The sequence below is a fragment of the Artibeus jamaicensis genome, unplaced genomic scaffold, assembly GCF_021234435.1.
Source record: "Artibeus jamaicensis isolate MK-2021 breed Jamaican fruit bat unplaced genomic scaffold, CSHL_Jam_final scaffold_916, whole genome shotgun sequence".
Classification (NCBI taxonomy): domain Eukaryota; kingdom Metazoa; phylum Chordata; class Mammalia; order Chiroptera; family Phyllostomidae; genus Artibeus; species Artibeus jamaicensis.
In genome coordinates this window covers 52629201-52648977 of record NW_026522059.1, presented here as the reverse complement: position 1 = coordinate 52648977, position 19777 = coordinate 52629201, and the positions used below count along the sequence as shown (strand labels likewise).

General features: G+C 38.8%; 2 pseudogenes; both read left to right on the top strand.

The window, feature by feature from the left end:
- The first annotated feature begins 4005 nt into the window (after nt 1-4005).
- Nucleotides 4006-4553, top strand: LOC128626747 (peptidyl-prolyl cis-trans isomerase A-like; annotated as a pseudogene).
- A 5306-nt stretch (nt 4554-9859) lies between these two features.
- Nucleotides 9860-15677, top strand: LOC128626746 (meiotic nuclear division protein 1 homolog; annotated as a pseudogene).
- Nucleotides 15678-19777: the final 4100 nt, after the last annotated feature.

The following is a 19777-nucleotide window of genomic DNA, read 5'->3' as shown; positions in this document are numbered from 1 at the left end:
TAAGATAGGACATAGCTACTATTAGGTAAAGAATAAGATTTCTTTTCTAGGCAGTTAGAAAGATTATCTTCAATGGAGACTCAACCATTTAAAATGGCATCCAGAAATCTCTCCAAGGCTCATTGTGATAAATCTAGAAAATGAAGTGTGTGGGAGGGAGTAGAGAAATAATATCTTCAAATATAAACTTTAAAGAGGAAAGATAGGGGACCCATTTCATTCCTGCTCTTTTCTTCTCTTTCATCAACTCCCAGCAACTTTAAAACAAGTAACTGGCAGGCAACCAGCTCTGCCATGGATTCATCAGCGGGACTCCATTTGGGGAACAGAGGAGGGGATGACCTTCTGGTTACCACTGTGTAGATTTCCTTTCCAAAGCTTTGACTAAAGCCAAGCAAGTAGATAATTTGATCCTCACAGTATTTTGTCACTGTTCAAAAGAGGCCTACAGTGTACCATGTAGTAACACCATAAATTATGCCTAACTTTGAGCAAATGCTTTACTCTACCTCAAATGTCTCTTGTAAAAAGACTTATGGTTATAAACATAGCCAACTGTGCACAGGAATTAACACACTGAAAAGCAAAATAATTTAATGAATACTGCCTCTTTTCTGTAATTTGACTTTTATGATCTATAATTTACTTTTTGATCTTGAAAACAGCTGCTTCCTCCTTTTAATCTGCTTAATAAAGTTCTTCAGCTAAAGTATATAGAAACAAAACAGTAACATGGTTGTAAGAGAATGAGCTGAAAGTAAAAGCATCATTGAAATGGCATAGCTCAAAGAGGGGATTCAGTGATAAGCAGACTTGGGAGCCAGTCCTTACAGTGGCCTCACCAGATGTAACCTTGAGTAAGTAACAGAACATTTCTAATCCTTAAAATGAGCATAATCAGAATGCCAACTATATTACAGATTTGTACAGATTTAAATGAGATTTTGGAACTTCTCAGTGTGGTCAGTTCCTGGCCCACAACAATGGCTCTCTCTATTGATTCTTTTATTCTCACAAAGATGGTTGTGCATAATTATTCATACACCTACATGTACATGGTTAAAAGAATAGCATAAAAGTAATGCATAACATTGGAGCCTGTTCATTCATTCATTCAGCCACCACTGCTAGATCCTGAAGGAGCTCACAGTCTTGTAAAGGACCTGGGTGAATAGACATGTACAATACATGTGATGAGTGCTATAATAGAACTCTGGCTTGGTTAGAGCTGCACCAGGGAGTGACTCCCTGGAAGGGCTGGGAAGTCTTCTTCAGCTGTTGCTTGCACTGAAAAAGGGAAGTCACTCTGCAGTAAGGAGCAGGATGGGTCTAGACAGGAGAAAGCCTGGATGTGCATGGGAATTGAAATGAATTTGGTTTGCCCAGAGAGTAGGAACATCAATTGGAGAGACACAAGAGGGAGACAAGTAAAGCAAGGCCAGAGGTGAAGGGCTTCCACACAACACTGTATTTCAATTGTACCCATTAGGCAGGGGGATGGCATTAAGCAAAAGTGAGACATTTATAGTTTTTAAATAAATATTGAATAGCTATTAAAACACATGCTTTGGAATTAGTCGCAGAGGTCATAATATTAGGAGAAAATCCTATGGGGAAATACAGAGGAATTAGAGAAGAGATTCACTGTATGTCTTGGTTTACACACTAATCAATTGTGTGAATTCAATCAAGTCTTTAACTTAAAGAAGTGAGAAGAGGGGACTTTTGGTCAAGATGGCGGCATAAGTAACACAGCTCACCCCCTCGTATTACCACAAAAAAATTACAACTGAACTGTACAACAACCATCATTCAGAACCATCAGAAATTAAGCTGAATGGAAACCCTACAACTACAGAATTAGAGAAATAACCACATCAAGACTTATAAGAGGGACACAGACACCAAATGGGCTGGTCCTACACCAACATGTGGCAGATAAAAATTGGGAGGGATATCTCAGGAGCATTGGGTCCCAGCCCACACCAGGCCCATCACCCCAGGGTTCCAGCGATAGATAAGTCTTAATAACTTCTGACATAAAATCAGTGGGGACTGAGACTATGGAACACAGACACTGCTGGAATCCTAGCAAGGATTGCTATCCAGTGCAAGGTCCATCCATGCACAGACTTACTCAGGTCACTCCCTCTGAGCTTTAGTGTGGGGATCAGAGATACAAGGGGAGGAAATAAATTATCCAGCATCAGGGAAAGAGCTGAGGGGCAGCTTTCTCCCAGACAGGAGGGCTAGAAGAGACAATTGTTCTTTTTTTCTGAGCCTTCCCTCCACAGAGCAAGTAGGCAGGCACCAAATTTGAGACTCCATCAAACTGGCTCACCCTGTTTGTCCCACCTTGGTAATTCCCTGTGGCCCTGCTCCACCCAAACTTCAGTCCCACCCAAGGTATTCCCAGTGGCTTTTTCATATGAATAGCTTGTCTTGGCCCATGCTTCAGATTTTCTTAATGCTCTTAACAAGCAACATCTGGCTTCAGTGATACCTGTACCCTCTTTGCGAAGTTGCCCCAGGCCTAGCACTAGCAACAGCTGGCCTTGGTTCACAGTTTGGCCTCTCCTGAGCATCTCCAAGCCCAGCACAAGTGACAGCTATCTTCAGATCACTTTTGTAGATAATGCTGTGTGACCCCACACAGAACACAGGCAGTTGCTGACCTTGGAAGTGCCAATAGAAATGAAGGCTCAACTACAATAGCAGGAGCCTTGATTCAACTACAACAGGAGGGCTTAATACAGCCCACACAGTGGGAGCACCTTGAGTATGCAGCTTGGGTAACAGGAGAGGCTGTGCCACTGGACCCTACAGGACACATACTACATTAGGCCATGGTACCAAGCCTGGGAGATGTAGTTGCTCTGCCTAATACAAAATAAACACAGGGAGGCTATCAAAATGAGAAGATAAGCATGGCTCAAATCAAAAAACAGATCAAAACTCCAGAAAAAAGAACTAAATAAAATGAAGATAAGCAATCTATCAAATGCAGAGTTCAAAACACTGGTTGTAAGGATGCTCAAGGTACTTAATGAAGACCTCAACAGCATAAATAAAATCCAGTCAGAAATAAAGGCTACACTAATTGAAAGAACAATTTATAGGGAATCAATAATAGAGTGGATGAAGCCAAGGATCAAATTGGTGATTTGGAACATAAGGAAGAAAAAAAAACAACAACCAATCAAAATAGCAAGAAGAAAAAAGAATTTAAAAAAGTGAAAATATATGAGGAGCCTCTGAGACAACTTCAAGCATTCCACATTTTCATTACAGTGGTACTGGAAGGAGAAGAGAAAAAGGGAGAAATTGGAAACCTATTTGAAAAAAAATAATGACAGAAAACTTCCCTAACTTGGTGAAGAAAATAGACATGCAAGTCCAGGAAGCATAGAGTCCCAAACAAGATGGACCCAAATGGGCCCACTTAAAAATACATCATAATTAAAATGCCAAAGGTAAAATACAAAGAGATACTCTTAAAAGCAGCAAGAGAAAAGCAGTTCGTTACCTATAAGGGAGCCCCTATAAGACTGTCAACTAATTACTCAGAAGAAATTTTACAGGCTAGAAGGGATTGGCAAGAAATATTCAGTCATGAAAAATAAGAATACAACCAAGATACGCTACCTAGCAAGATATTATTTAGAATCAATGGGCAGATAAACAGCTTCTCAGACAAGAAAAAGCTAATGGAGTTCATCATCACCAAACCAGTACTATATGAAATATTAACAAATCTTCTTTAAGAAGAGATAAAAATATGAACAATAGAATGACAATAAATACATATCTATCAACAATTGAATCTAAAAAACAATATAAACAAACAACCAGAACAGAAACAGAATCATAGATATAGAAAATGTTTTGATGTTTGCCATATGGAAGGGGAATCAGGGGGTTGGGTGAAAAGGGTGAAGGAATTAAAAAGTACAAATTGGGGTCTTGCAGACACTTCTGCCACCTTGGACCTTCCCGTGCTCAGCCATGGTCAACCCCACCACATTCTTGGGCATTGCTGCCAACCACAAGACTTTGGGCCACGTCTCCTTCAAGCTGTTTGCAAACAAAGCTATTTCCAAAGACAGCAAAAAACTTTCCTGCTCTGAGCACTGGGAAGTAAGGGTTTAGTTATAAAGGCTCCTGCTTTCACAGAATTATTCTAGGATTTGCATGCCAGGATGGTGCCTTCCCATGCCACAACAGGCACAGGTGGCAAGTCCATCTACAGAGAGAAATTTGATGATGAGAATTTCATCCTGAAGTACACAGGTCCAGGCATCTTGTCCATGGCAAATGCTGGACCCAACATAAACTGTTCCCAGTTTTTCACAGGCACTGCCAAGATTGAGTGGCTGGATGGCAAGCATCTAGACTTTGGCCAGGTAGAAGAAGGCATGGATATTGTGACAGCCATGGAGTGCTACAGGTCTAGGAATAGCAAGACCAGCAAGAAGATCACATTACTAACTGTGGACAACTCTAATACATTTGACTTGTGTTTTATCTTAACCACCAGACCATTCCTTCTGTAGCTCAGGAGAGCACCCCTTCACCCCCATTTGCTTGGAATGTTCTATAATCTTTGCGCTCTCCACACAGTTCTGTGGCTCCATAAACTGAACTCTGCTGGTTTGCAGAGTTCAGTTTATGATTATGAAATAAAAAGTAAAAAACAACAACAAAAAGCACAAATTGGTAGTTACAGAATAATCGTGGGGATGTAAAGTACAGCACAGGAAACAGCCAAATAACATATATGCAAAACCCATGCACATGGGGCAATGGTGTGGTGCTTGTCTGAGGAAGTAGAGGGGGCTGGATGAAGGGGTCAAAGAGGAAAAATTTGAGACAACTGTACTACCATAAAAAATTAAATATGATGATTTTTAAAACAGAAGTGAGAAGAGAATACTAGATGAATCACAAAATATCATCAAACATTAATTGCAACCTATTGTTGCAAAACAAAAATTATATTTTTCTAATAGTAAATCATTTAAGATGGCATTTTGTAGGTCATTCAGTGCTATATTCTTGTTGCTTTCTATACTACATATTCCTGAAATGTTATAAAGAAATAAAATCATTTGTGCAAGGGCTAATTTTTACGGTGAAACCTATGGGAATATAAAATGTTTTGCCCAAATATTTGCTCCCATGTACTTCACCTAAAAGTGGTGCAAGTAAGTAATGCGAAGCACATTTGCAAAATTGTGTAAAGTTCTAACAACCACACTGGTATAAATGTGCTTTACTTAACCACAAAATGCTAAAAAAAAATAGTTTAGTGTTTACTTTACAATTGTTGAAATGATCAGCAACATATTTATATCTGTGTATTCAATTATGATCAAATAGTTATAGACTTGAAAAGGGATTTTGTATTTTAAAATTTTACTTCACAGGGAGGCAGGTGAAACTGACGTCTTGATTTTGAAAGTTATTATCAAAATGCATACATTGTAATTTACATTGAAATATATTTAAATAATTACATCAAGTTGCAATAAATTCTATTTCTCCAAAGGATGTTGAGGATGCAGTGTTTAATAGTTTTCAGATTGTTTGGTCTGTGGGTTCACCTTTTCTATAATTGCTGGCATTTCTCTGAAGGTTACAGAGGGAAAAGATCTTAAAAATAAAGTCAATGAGTCTGTCTTTTGGGCTTCCAAAAGGAAGTTGAGACTGTTTGTCAGTTTAATGACAATCTATCTTCCTTGTAAAAGGACAGTTAAAGGTAATGTGCTCTCCTCATCAGACAGTCTTTGACTGGGTATTTACTGACCTTCTGAATAGCTTTGAAGTATCCAGGGAGAATCTATCAAGCAGTATTTTCATCTCTAATTTTTAAAGTGTGTATGTTTAAGCACATATTGTGACATTTACTTTAAAGGTGCTACCTACAATATCCTGTCATTAATTTGATCAAAACTTGTGTTAATGGGCACATTTTGGCCCTAGTATGCCTAGCATTTAACTGTTTTAATGTAAGTCACAGGTGAAAAAAGGTAAAGGAAAAATGGCTTCTCCATTACAAGTTGATTGAAGTCAGCATGATTTAACTGAACACTTACTATATATAGCTGCTAGACTAGGTAGGTCTCTCTCCAACTCCCACTTTTAATTTTATTTAGATACAATTAACATATCCCAATGGGAAAGCTCATCATCTTTCCTCATAAAAGAGCTCTCCTTTCCATATTTTTAAGTTAATGAAACCACCATCTAAATGTTGTTTACTTTACCTCCCACAACCCATCTTTAATCAATTATCAAAGCATGCTGATTTTCTCACATTCCTCGCCTTTTCCACAACCAAACTACCCATTTTCAGGCCTGATCTACTACAAAGGCTTTATTATCCTTCTTCTTGCCATTGGACTTGTCCTTCTCAACTCTAGCCTTTACACAAGTCCCAGAGGCTTAAGCAAACATCTGCCTCTGCCACTGTCCTCCAGCCGCCTTGCCACAGTGCTGTCAGGGTGGCTTAACTGCAGGCAACGCCTCTTTGACGGAACTCAGGTTATTTCTGTGCTTCCAGCCTCATTTCAAACGTCCACACCATCCGCAGGCTTGTGGCTTTCTGCACAAATCATGCTCCTTTTCACTTCATTCATTCACTCATTCATTCATTTATTCAAGAATTACTTATTAAGCTTCCTACTCTATACAAGACTGAAAATGCAATAATTAACTGAATGTCTACACAGATGTTACAGTCTAGTGGTTTCTTCTAGAAGTCCCATGTTCTCACTCCAGAACCAGATGAATTTTATTTATTGTTATGCATTGCCTTCTAGGAGAGACTTCTGACCAACCATGCTCCCCAGCCCCTACCTGCTTAATACCTAGCTCTTCACCTGACTGTGCTGCATGCATGAATGAAAACCTGACCAAATAGCGCTGCTCTCAAACAATTTATAATCTATGGGAGAACATAAGAAATACATACATAGTCCTATAAAATGCAGAGAGCAATCACAGAAACAGAAGTATCTCTGTATTACAAAAGTGAGAAATTTCTTCCAGAAATATTGGCTGAGTACCTGGTGAGAACTGTGCTTAGAGATGGGAGGAGCAAAAAATAGTCCACGCATTTGAGGAAATCACTGAATAACATAGGAGTCAGAAACTTCCACAGGGAGGAAGCATTTGATATGATAAGAATTTCCACAAAAGACAGTAAGGAAAGGAAAAATATCCTAGGTCTAAACAACTGTTTAGCAATCCGAGGCAGTGGGAGATAAATCTGGATTAAATGGATGCATTCGGATGCCAGATGCTCTACTGAGATATCTGCATTTATTGTGATGGGCAATGGGAGACCACTTAAGTTCTTGAGCATGGAGTGAGATAACCCCAGTTGTGCTCTAGAAGGAATTTAAAGATGTGAATTAGGGAGAGAAGGGCTGAGAGGCCTTTTGTGTAAATCCCTATGAAAGATGATAGACGCCTGAAGGTAATGGCAGAATGAGAATAAACAGAAAGAAATAATATCAGAAAAATAACAAAAGAAACAAAGAACTAATGGAAATTTACATGAGCAATAAAAATTAATATAGCACATGTTCAGACATCTACTATGGTGCTAATATTTGTTTATACCTTCCAACCCCAGTGTGAGCTGGAAGCATCGTTGAGGCAGGAATCAGACTTTGTTTTAGCAACTCTGTCCTCAACACCAGTGAAGTCCTCAATACCAGTGAACACTTGGGGACAGTTCAGGATGAATAACTTAGCCATCAATTAATTTTATACTGTCTCCTCTCTGTAAAAAAAAAAACACACACACACACACACACATACACACACACAATCGTATAGACTTTGGAATCATTGCCCATTTTCCTTTTGTGTTTACTCAAAAGAAATATTAAAAAAATATAAATGACCACTTTTTCCCCCAACAATTTCATCTAACATTTTGAGTTATGGTATTATCAAATATTTTCTAGGATTCATAAATTAAGTTGCTGGAGAAGAGGTATGCTCTTTCATGTGTAAACTTAGACTCCCAGTAATTTTGAAGTCTTGTAAAAAGTAGAAAACATTGACTAAACTTCCCTAAAATGTAGCATCAGTCTGCCTGTTCTCAAACACAAAGCAGGAAAAATAACTTTAATTTTTTTCTTCTGGCCTGGTAGATATTGGTACCTGTTTTGTAAAAGTTAATTTATGAGGCTATTTTGATACCTGTCTAGTTGCATATTTCTGGCTACATTTCTATTTGAATGCTTTATGTCACTGCCAATTCAAGATAAAAAATGACTGAACTGCTTATGTTTCTCCTTAAATCTTTCTTTCCTCCCCACATCTCCATTGCTGGTGGTGACAATTTATTTCTTCATCCTAGATTTTCAGGGTAATTCCTGATTCCTGAACTGTGCTGGGGAAAACAGTCTCTAATATGTCATTCTAGCTTTCCTCTCCACTTTGTCACTATGTTTTCTCTCTCTGTTTCTGCAGCTTAATGTGCCCATGTGCCTACACAATGCACTATTTTCATTTTTTTGCATGGCTACTACTGGGACAGGAACAGCTATGACAAAGCATTTGAAAATTAGGAGCTAAGAAAATCCTAGGCCCTGGCTGGTGTAGCTCAGTGGATTGAGCACGGGCCTGCGAACCAGACAATCGCAGTTCGATTCCCAGTCAGGGCACATGCCTGGGTTGCAGGCCTGTTCCCTGCCGGCCAGTTCCCAGCGGGGGACACATGAGAGGCAATCATACATCGATATTTCTCTCCCTCTCTCCTTCCCTTCCCCTCTAAAGATAAATAAAGAAAAATCTTTAAAAAAGGAAAAAGAAAATCCTGATGAGAACTTAAAATTATCTTTAATCTGAAATTGTCCTATAATTTTGTTATGTACTGCTCTCTTACATAAAAGGGAAAGTTACATGCTATGCAAAATTACATCGCCTCAGTTTTATAATAAGAAGAACAACTTTTATGTTGCTTAAGGTCATCAGAAGAGCCCTGGCTGGTGTAGCTCAGTGGATTGAGCACTGGACTGTGAAGCAATGGGTTGCAGTTTCGAACCCCAGTCAGGGCACATGCCTGGGTTGCAGGCCAGTTCCCAGCAGGAGATGCACAACAGGCAACCATACATTGATATTTCTTTCCTCCTCTCCTTCCCTTCCCCTCTAAAGATAAATAAATAAAACATCAATGCTACCATCCCAGGCAAGGTAGTTCAGATGGTTAGAGCATCACCCCTATATACCAAGTTACAGGTTTGGTCCCCCGTTAAGAGTACATACAGAATCAAACAATAAGTGCAAAAATAAGAGGAACAACAAATCAATGTCTCTCTCTTTCTCCCCCTTCCTCTCTCTAAAGTCAATGCGCTTTTAAAAAGTCAATACTACTCAATTATTCTATCAATCTAAATCTAAATAAAAAGATTCCACACTTTTACAAATTGTTTCTAGTTTATTAAGGAAATAAAGCACATGGCAAGAATACCTTAATGCTTTAGAAAATAATTACAATATAGATTAATTTGCTGTACAGATATGCAAACACTTTATTATTATAAATAATTAAAACAGTGTGGCCTTAAATAAGAAATAGAAAAAGTGAGACAAGAAACAGAATTACACATATTGTAAAATATAATAAGTGACATTTTACATTGATGATGAAAACATGGGCTGTTCATGTACGGGTAAGAGTCTTATTTTATACTGAATATAAAAATTCATTTTATACATATCGAAGTCCATACATTAAAAAAAACTAAAAATTCTACTTTCTGAAATTGTAAAAAGAGCAAAACAATTTGAAAAGGCCTGCATGTTTATTATGGCAGGTGTTAAAAAATTATAGTGTAACGCTATGAAACAGCATTCGACCACTAAAAAGAGTAAGATAGACTTATTTGTACTGATATTTAAAGTTTCCAAGAGAGGGGACTTCCAGACAAGATGGAGGCTTAGATAGACACACTGTGCTTCCTGTACAACCAATAGAAAGACAACAACAAATTTAAAAACAAAAAACAACCAGAACTGACAGAAAATCCAACTGTATGGAGATCCAATAATCAAGGAAGAAACATTCATTCATACCAGTAGGAGGGGCAGAAATGGGCAGCAGGGCAGAGAGGACTCATGGCAAGGCATCCGCTAGACAACCAGGAGGGTGAGGCAGTGGCTGGAGGAGCAGGCAGTCCCACATTAGTATGTGTACTAACCAGGAGAAACAACTGGGGAGCAGGATAGCCCACATAACCCAGGGTTCCAGTGTGTGGAGAAATAAAACCCCAAAGCCTCTGACTGAAAACACCTGTGGAGGTTGCCGCAGTAAGAGAAACTCTCAGCCCCAAGGAAGAGTTCTTTGGAGAGACCCACAGGGTCTTAAAATGTACACAAACCCATCCACCCAGGAATCAGCACTAGAAGGGCCTGATTTGATTGTGGGTAGTGGGGGAAGTGACTAAAAACCAGCAGAGCAAGCAGCATTGTTCACTCTCAAACCCCTCCCCCATATACAGGTTCACAATGCAGAATGGGTTATCCCACTCCAGTGAACACCTAAGGCTCCACCCCTTACTATATAACAGAAGCACCAAGACAAAAAAAAATGGCCTAAATGAAAGAACAGATCAAAGCTCCAGAAAAAATACAACTAAGCAACAAAGAGATAGCCAACCTATCAGAAGCACAGTTCAAAACACTGTTGATCAGCATGCTAACAGAATTGATTGAATGTGGTGGCAAATTAGAGGAAAAAGTGAAGGCTATGAAAAGTGAAATAAAGGAAAAGGTACAGGGAACCAACAGTGGCAGGAAGGAAACAAATCCGTTAAGGAAACAAGCCTGTTAAGGCTCATATCAACAGTTTGAACCAGAAGGAAGGAAGAAATATTCAACAAGAACAGAATAAAGACACAAGAATCAAAAAAAATGAGGAGAGGCTTAGGAACTTCCAGGACATCTTTAAACATTCCAATATCTGAATCATAGGGTACCAGAAGGAAAAGAGGAAAAGCAAGAAATTGAAAACTTCTTTGAAAAAATAATGAAGAACTACTCCAACCTGGCAAAAAAAATAGATTTCCAGGAAGTCCGGGTAGCTCAAAGAGTCCCAAAGAAGTTGGGCCCAAGGAGGAACAGACCAATGCACATCATAATTACATTACCCAAGATGAAAAATGAGAGCATCTTGAAAGCAGCAAGAGAAAAGGAGACTGTTACCTATAGAGGAGTTCCCTTTTGACAATTCCCATTAGATGATCAGCTGATTTCTCAAAAGTAACCTTGCAGGGAAGAAGGAACTAGAAATAAGTATTCAAAGTCATGAAAGTCAAGGACCTACATCCAAGATTGCTCTATCCAACAAAGCTATCATTTAGAATGAAAGGGCAGACAAAGAGCTCCCCAGATAAGGTCAAGTTAAAGGAGTTCATCATCACCAAGGCTTTATTATATGAAATGTTAAAGGGACTTATCTAAGAAAAAGGCCAAAAATATAAAAAGTAAAATGACAACAAATTCACAGCTATTAACCAAACCTGAAAACAAAAATAGACTGAGCAAACAATTAGAACAGGAACAGAATCACAGAAATGGAGGGTTATCAGTGGGGGACTGCAAGTGGAAGAGAGAGGAAAAAGGTACAGGGAATAAGTGGCATAAATGGTAGGTAGAAAATAGGAGGAGTTAAGAATAGTATAGGAAATGTAAAAGCCAAAGAACTTATATGTGTAACCCACGGACATGAGCAAAAGTGGGGAATGTGGGTAGGAGGGGGTGTGCAGGGTGGAAGGGAATAAATGAGGGAAAATGGGACAACTGTGATAGCATAATAAATAAAATATATTATAAATAAATAAATAAAGTTTCTGAGACATATTACTGCATGGAAAAACAAGTAAAATGAGCAGACAGGGCTTTTGGTTAAGAGGGTGACGTAGGCAAACATGGCTAGCTTCTTAGCACAACCACATCAAAATCATAACTAAAATATAGAACAACCATCACTCAGAAACATCAAAAATTGAGTTGAATGTAAATATGACAAGTATAGAATTGAAGACACCACATCCATTCACACTGATAGAAGGGGCATGGACAGGGATTGAGCTGGACCCACACCCACGTGGATAAGAATTCAGATGAGATATCTCAGGAGTGAGGAGTCCCAGACCCACACCAGGCCTCCCAGCCCAGGATTGCAGTGCCAGGAAGATAAGTGCCCACAACTTCTGGATATGAAAACCAACAGGGTTTGAGGGTGTGGGAGGCTGCTGGAGGCCTAAGCAGTTCCTCTTGTGGAACTCGCCTACTCAGACTTGCTCTCTTTGAGCTCCAGCACTGGGGTGGCAGCTTGAAGGGCACCAATGGTATACAGGAGAGAGCAGAGGCCATTATCCCTTTGTTGAGCCCTCCACTCACAGAGCCAGTAGGGAGGTGCCATATCTGAGATTCCATCAACCTGGTTAACACTGTGACCCAGAGGATCTGATATTGTACATCCACAGACACTTTGCTCCACCCTATATACAGGCCCACCAAAGTTGCTTTTCCATTAGAATGTCTGTTCTGGGCTCCTAAATCCTATTAAACAAGATGGCTCCAATGAGCCCTAGTAGGAGCCAGATAAGATTCACAGCTAATTTTGCTTGAGAACCTCCAAGCCTTGCATAAGTAGTAGCCATTTTCAGATTGCTTTACAGCTCACACAGGGTGTCCTGGGAAAAACACAGGTGGGGGCTGACCTTGGACTGTACCACAGTGGAATCCCCAGGGCCAATGCACCCAAAGGAGAGCTACAGAACACTTCAGAGCACCACCACCCTGCCCCTTCACTGTTGGTAGTAAGTGGTCACAGTCAATCCTTGCAGCTGACTGGCCAGGGTAAATCCCTTCCATTGATCTGCCAATAGCAACCAAGGCTCAACTACAAGAGTAGTGTATAGTCAGCCCACTCAAAGGCCACATCTCAAGTTCCCAGCTTTGGTGATAGGGGAGACTGTGCCATGGAACCATACATGACACATATTGCATTAGGCCACAATACCAAGACATGGAGTCAAAGCAGGTCTACCTAATACATAGAAGGAAACACAGGGAGGCTTCCAAAACAAGGAGACAAAGAAACATGGCCCACATGAAAGAACAGATCAAAACTCCAGAAAAAGAGCTAAATGAAATGGAGATAAGCAATCTATCAGGTGCAGAGTTCGAAACACTGGTTATAAGGATGCTCAAGTAACTTAGAGAGGACCTCAGGAGCATAAGAAAAATCAAGTCAGAAATACAGGATACAATAATTGAAATAAAGAACAATTTACAGGAAAACAACAGTAGAATAGATGAAGACAAGAATCAGATCAATGATTTGGAACATAAGGAACCAAAATACAATTTTGTAGAACAAGGAGAAGAAAAAAGAATCCAAAAAAAGGAGGATAGCATAAATAGTCTCTGGGAAAACTATAAGAGGTCCAATGTTTGCCTCATAGGGGTTCCAGAAGGACAAGAGAAAGAACAAAAAATTGGAAATACATCTAAAAATAGTGAAAGAAAAGTTTAATTTGGTGAAGGAAGTAGGCAAGTCCAGGAAGTGCAGAGAGCCCTAATTACAATTGATGCAAAGCGGCCCACTCCAAGACATGTCATTATTAAAAAGTCAAAGGTTAAAGGTAAAGAGAGACTCTGAAAAGCAAGAGAAAAAGAAGTTAGTTACCAGATGGTTGCCAGGTGGGAGGGGAGACAGGTATAATGGGTGAAGAGATAAGGGGATGAAGTACAAATAGGTAGTTACAGAATAGCTACGAGGATATAAAGTACAGTATAGGAAATAGAGTAGCCAGAGTATTTATAGGAATGATCCATGGACATGAACAATGTAGGAGGATTGCCTGAGGGAGCGGAGGATACTGGGTGGAGGGGGGAAAAGAGGGGAAAATCAAGACAACTGTAATAACATAATCTGCCTCGATGTGACCAGCATGTTTGGATTGGTCAGGTTCCGAGGGAAGGTGAGGGAAGGTGACAGGGAATTAAGAAATAAAGAGACAAATCAAAGTGGGGTCAGGTGAAGTCCCTTCTCTGGGATGCAGAGGAGGAAACTGTTTATTGGTGAAGTTAGGCTGTATATATTGAGCCAGCTTTGAAGCAGAGTGTGAGAAAGACAAACCACAAGGCTAGGTACATTTTATTTTTTAAGATCATTTGCAGCTCCTTCTTGGTACAGTGATATAGCAAGCAGCCAAATCATTCCTTTCTTACAACAATCTATCAGGCAATCATCCATGGCCTAGGGCAGCTGTGCTGACCCCAAGACCTGCTTCTAACTCCCTTGGCATGCATTATCCTGCTTGGCTGTCCACAATAATCAATAAAATATAATAAAATATAGAAATATAATAAAAATAGAAAATATGAGGACAAAATCCCTGTATACTTAAAATTTATTTAGCATTGTTAACATATGTTATCTCAATTAAAAAAAAAAGAGCAAGTAAAGAAAATACCAGTGGCAGTGGAAAGGAGGTACAGTTGGACACCCTAGAACCCAAGTATGGCTGTCTTGATTTTTGACAACTGAGTGGTTTTATGTACTGTAACACGTACAGCACATTTCAGAATTGCTCACAATTTCAAAAGTAACCTAACAAATCTTCACTTTATGACATACAATTTCTATAAAACTCTGTTGATTTTTATCAAGGAGCAGAAATCGCTGGTTGGTAGAGAGTTAGTTGCTTTACTAGGTAAGCACCACACCTTGCAGGCTATGATGAGTTAAGTCCTATCAAAGATTAAAGGACTAGTGCAAGAGGAAAAGATAGCCCACATGATGGAATTATTTTTTGACATAGAAGATGTATTTCAGTAGAAGATGTGGAAAACATCGCTCCTGGAAAGAAAGGTATTTCTTTCTGTGTCAGCAAAGTCCTTCAAAGCTTAGTAGGTGATAGTATGGTTGACTGTGAGAGGTTTGGAATATCTAATTATTATCAGGCTTTTCCAAGTAAAGCTCTTCATGTAAGGAAATGGAAGCTGGAGTTTCTAGAATCTGTTATCTGAGAAAAAAACAAAAGAATGCAAATCTGCAGAAAGCTAAAATTGGCTAAGTAAAGACACAAGATTGGAAAGCAAACCATGCTACCAAAGGAGTTTCTTCAGTCAGAGACCAAAGGGAACAGCTAAAGGCAGAAGTAGAAAAATACAAAGAATGAGCCCCTCAAGTTGTTAAAGAAACATGCCAAGCAAATAAAGTAGCCAAAAGAAGCTGGTAACAGATGGAAAATAATGTGTCTGCAATAAAATCTTGGGCCAATCCCTGACCAGTGTGGTTATTGGTTGTGTGTCCTTCTGCAAAGCGAAAGGTCTCCTGTCCCAGTTCTGGTCAGGGCACAAGCCTGCTTTGCAGATTCATGACCATTAGGGCACATGCGAGAGGCTACCTATCCATGTTTCTCTCTCACAATGATATTTCTCTACCTCCTTTTCTCCTTCTCTCTCTCTCTCTATAGATAGATAGATAGATGATAGATAGATAGATAGATAGATAGATAGATAGATAGATAGATAGAAATGTATTTATTTTTTTAAACCTTGGGTCAAAATCAAATTTATATTTGAGGAAAATAAAGCTGATAAAATTTTTTGAAATTTCAAACGACTTTGATTACATAGTCTAAAATGTTTAATGTCAGTGAAGAATCTAAATGCTTGTGAAAATGTTTACTAAATTCACTGAATTGCCATTAACCTGCAACTGTGTATCATTTTATTAATTTTAAATAAAATGTTTAAAAAGAATCTCTTCTTTTTGTTTCCTGCTTCATTATACAGTCTTTTATCTTTTTCTTTCATCCTGCCCTGGCTTTCGTACATCACTTCACCTGTGTGGCTCTACCTTCTATTGACCCACTCCTTCCCAGGCAACTTATCCTTTATGGACCACTGCTTTTGTACTGACAACATGGCATGCTCTGGGTGGCCCAGGGAGATTTATCTGCACTGGTGAAGGCCTTCCTCAGTGTTCCACACCTAACAGAACTTCAGCCCCAAGTGATTGGACATCATATGGTATATGCTATGCTAACAAGTTTGGACAGGAACATACAGGCAACTGAGGATCTAGCCTGAAACAGGCATCTATCTCTCTCTGATAACTGGATGGAGAAATGATGAAAGGGGCCCACTGAAGTTAGGGCCTCAGCTAAAATCTTGTCTCCAAATTAGTTTTTATGAGATATAACAACTCAAATTAATCTAATAATTGGATGTAAACATCTATCATTCTTCTTGACCAGGTATTGTCAGTGTGAAGAGAGAGAAAAAATTTCAAGATCAGTCCCAGCTGATCACCCCAACAACCAGCTTTTTGATGATGCCTTTAGTCAAAGTAAGGAACACAAGAGAAAGTTCCAAGTAACTATACAGTTAGTTTTAGACTAAGCATATCTGAAGTAACTATAGAATTTTGTCAAAATCATATAAAAATACAAATGAGGTAAATAATTTAAGTTCCAACAAAATTTTTTAGACAGCTATGTACTATTATAGTACTAAGTCTTTAAAAACTGTAGTATTCATAGTAAAGTTTGTTTTTAAAATTTTAGGTAAAATAGGTATAAGCAGTAATAGTAAGTGTTAATAAAATACTAACTGTTGATTAGAATATTAAATAGTATGTCTACCATTTAGAAAATTATTAGTAACTTATTTTTGAAATCCAAATCTGTCATCAAATTTAGCAGTAAAAAAAAAATCTAGAATTAATATTACTTACTTTTTACCAAGACACAAATAAATGGAAGCATATACTATGCTCAGGGACTGGAATAATTAACATTATTAAAATGTGCATAATATTCAAAGCAACCTATAGATTCCACACAATCCTTATCAAAATACCAACGATGTACTTCACAAATATAAGACAAACATTTCAAAAATTTATATGGAACCATAAACAACCCTGAATAGCCTCAGCAATTTTGAGAAAAAAGAGCAAAGTGGGAGGGATCACAATACCTGATACCAAACTGTATTACAAGGCCACTGTAATCAAAACAGCCTGGTAGTGGCATAAGAACAGACACATAGACCAATAGAACAAAATAGAGAGCCAAGAAATAAACTTATGTGAAAATGGTCAGTTAATATTTGACAAAGGCATCAGAAACATAAAATGGAGTAAAAATAGACTCTTTAATAAATGGTGTTGGGAGATCTGGACAAGTACATGCAAAAAAGTGAAACTAGACCACCAACTGACACCATACACCAAATAAATTCAAGATGGATAAAAGACTTAAATATAGGCCATGACACCATAAAATTCCTAGAGTAAAAGAGGCAGGAAAATTTCAGATGCCCCATGCAGCAACATTTTCACTAACATATCCCCTAGGACAAGGGATATAAAGGACAGAATAAACAAATGGGACTTCATCAAACTAAAAAGCTTTTGTATGCTAAAGAAAACATCAATAAAAATGGAAAGGGAACGAACCACATAGAAAAACATATTTGTCAATGATACCTCAGACAAGGATTTGATGTTGAAAATATAGAAGTAACTCACATGATTCCACACCAGGAAGACAAATGATTCAATTAAAAAGTGGGCAAAGGACCCAAATAGACATTTCTCTGAGGAGAACATACAGAGGGCCCAGAGACATATGAAAAGATGCTCAGCATCACTAGCCATCAGAGAGATGCAAATTAAAGCCACAATGAGATACCACTTCACGCCAGTCAGAATGGTCATTATTAATATATCAACAAGTACTGGCAAGGTTGTGGAGAAAAGGGAACCCTAGTAAACTGTTCGTGGGAATGCAGACAGTGAAAACACTGTGGGAAACAGTATGGAATTTCCTCAGAAAACTAAAGATGGAACTGAATTTGTACCCTAAGAATCCTGAAACACCAATTCAAAAGAACCTGTGCACCCCAATGTTCATAGCAGCATTATTTACGATAGCCAAGTGCTGGAAACAGGCTAAGTGCCCATCAGTAAATGAGTGGATAAAAACTATGGTACATTTACATGATGGAACACTATGTAGCAGAAAGAAAGAAGGAACTCCTACCCTTTGTAACAACATGGATGGAACTGGAGAGCATTATGCTAAGTGAAATAAGCCAAGTGGTGAAAGACAAATACCATATGATCTCACCTATAAGTGGAACCTAATCAACAAAACAAATAAATAAGCAAAATAGAATCAGAGACATTGAAACAAAGAACAAACTGACAATGACAGGAGGGGAAGTGGGAGGGGGTAGCGGGGAAAAGAAGAGGAAGGGACAAGCAAAGAAACATAAAATGAGGACTCATGGACACGGACAACGTGGGGGATTGACTGTGGGATATGGGGGGGGCAGGGTAAGGTTGAGCAGTGGGGAAAAAGGTGGAACAACTGTAACTGAACAATAATAAATCAAATACATATATATTTTTTAGAAAGTAACTAATTTTCTAAAAATTACCTTTACTGTGGCTTGTAAAAGAAAATGGGAAATGCTTATTTAGCCCAACATAACAATTTCTAAGATACCAGCATATCCAGAGACCTACTGTGTATTTCTCAACCAGGGATAGTGATACCAAAATATGTGCTAATATTTTCTAGGAAAATAAATTATAAATAGTTAAACTGAAATTATCTTAAACAAAATTGTTAGGAAAAATAACTCAAGGTATTTTATTTTGAGCTACAATTATAGCTACAGAGAGCTGAATGTTTAAGTAAAATAAAAGCCAGAGAAAAAAACAGTCACTAAAATTTTACTGTATAAATATTAAAAAAACATTACTGAAAGAAGATTCTGGTGGTAAGTGATTTAAAAACACACACACATAACTATATGCAGAGAACTTACATATACTACTATGCACTTTATGTACAGTTACATAATTTGTTTCTTAAAACAATATATGAAAAATTTTATTGTTCCTATTTTACAAGTCAGTGAACATAGTTTCAGTTCTCACAAAATGGAGGTGTAGGTAAACACAGCTCACCTTCTCATACAACCACAGCAAAAGTTACAACTACACTACAAAACAACTGTCAACCAGAATCATCAGAAAAATCAAGCTGTATGGAAGTCCTACACCAAGGAATAAAAGAAGTTACATTTATACAAATGGGTAGGAGGGGCAAAGATGCAGAGACACATGGAGAGGTGCAAAGACACAGAGATGTGTAATGGTGGCACCACACACACATGTGGTGGATAAAAATCAGGAGGGACGCTTGGGAATGAGAGACCCCAGCCCCACACCAGACCACCTAGCCCAGGGTTCCTGTGCTAGGAAGATAAGACCCCGGAACTTCTGGTTGCAAAAACCAGTGGTGTTGGGATAGCAGAGGAAACTGCGGGATTCTCAGGAATCTCCTCTTAAAGGGCTCAGAATGGAGTTAGGACTTATACAGATTCACTCCCTCTGTGCTCCAACACCAGGGCAGTAGCTGGAAGGGTACCAGTGGCATACAAAGAGAAATTGAAGTGTCTGACATCCAGGCGAATGCCAGGGGACAGCTTTCTCAGGGACAAAACTCCAAACACCCGGCAGCAGCATTGCCCCTTTCTGAGCCCTCCTCCACAAACAGCCACAGAGCAGCAACACCATATTAGAGGCTCCATCAACCTGGTTACATGGGTTGCCCCACCCTGGTGATTACCTAAGGCTCTGCCACATCCAGCTTACTGGTGAACTTTTCTACCACACTACTAAGACAGGGAGTCAAAGCAGCTCCGCCTAACACACAGAAAC